A 1,472-nucleotide genomic window follows, 5' to 3' on the forward strand; every position below is an offset into this window, starting at 1 on the left:
AAAAAAAAAAAAAAAAAATCAAGGTTTGTTGAGTTTTTTGTTTTGTTTTGTTTTTGGTACCAGGGGATTGAACTCAGGACCATTGTATTTGCAAGGCAGGCAGCAGAACCACTGAGCTAAATCCCCACCCCAAGGTTTATTTAGTTTTGAAAGCTCTTTATTTATTCTCAGTGTTAGGTCCATATGTGATAGATAGATAGATTTTTCTCTCATCCTGAATTATCTTATTTCCTTGTATCTTTTGAACTACAAAAGGATTTAATTTTGATGAATTTCGATTTATCTACTTTTTCTTGCATTGCTTAGACTTTCAGTTTTATATCCAAGAAAAAATTGTGTAATCCAACATAAACAAGATTTTCACCTATGTTTTCTTCTAAGAATTTCACAGTTTTAATTCTATACTTAGGTCTTTTAACCATTGAATTAAATTTCATATAGTGAATGCTAAGATTCATATTAATTCCTTTGCATGTAAATAGCCAATTGTCCCAACATCATTTATCAGAGAGACTATCCTTTCCTACTGGATGGTCTTGGCACCCTTGTCAAAAAAATCACCTGAGGGCCGAGGATATAGCTCAGTGGTGCCGTGCCTGCCTGGCAAGCAAAAGGTCCTGAGTTCTATTCCCAGTACTGGAAAAAAAAAGTCATTTGACCACAGATACATATATGGGGTTATTTCTGTATTCTCAACTCTATTCCAACAATCTGTATGTCTATCCTTATGCCAGCAGTCTTTATTTTCTTGTGCCATCTTACAGATGAAAAACACAAGCATCAAGCAATTAAGAAGCTTGCCCAATTGTACAGTGTGGTGGCACATGCCTGCAATCCCAGCACTCAGGAGGCTGAGGCAGGAGGATTGCTGTGAGTTTGAGGCCACCCTGGGCTACACAGTGAGTTCACAGCCAGCCTGAACCACATGGTGAAACCATATCTCAAAAAACAACAACAAAGAATAAAAGAAAGAAATTTGCCCTATGCCACACGGCTAATGATACATCACTAGACTGAGACAGTCAGGAAAGGTGTCTTTGTCACTTTCTCATTGCTGAGACACAATATCCAACACCCAACAGCTTAAAGGAGGAGAGGTTCATTTTGGCTCACTTTTAGAACTTTTACAAGTTTCAGTCCTTGCATGGTCGGCAGCATGGTGGAGGGGCCTGGTCAGAGGCAAGCAGCTCACCTCATGGCAGAGAGAAAGCCATGTGTGAAGAGAGGAGGCAGGAATGGGGATACACCCTATGAGACTGCACCCTCAGTGACCTGCCTCTCCCACCCAGGCCCCGCCTTCTAACAGCAAGCCAGCCATGCTTCCCCCATAATTCAATCACCTCCCAAAAGCCCCACCTTTGAACACATGAGGCTTTAGGGGCACATCCAGACATAAAATACAACATTCCAACCCTGGTCCACAAAAGACTCATGCACATCTCTTTATGCAAAATGCAGTTAGTCCATCTCTA

This window comes from Fukomys damarensis, unplaced genomic scaffold (genome assembly GCF_012274545.1).
Source record: "Fukomys damarensis isolate Sample0158 unplaced genomic scaffold, DMR_v1.0_HiC HiC_scaffold_23, whole genome shotgun sequence".
Classification (NCBI taxonomy): Eukaryota; Metazoa; Chordata; class Mammalia; order Rodentia; family Bathyergidae; genus Fukomys; species Fukomys damarensis.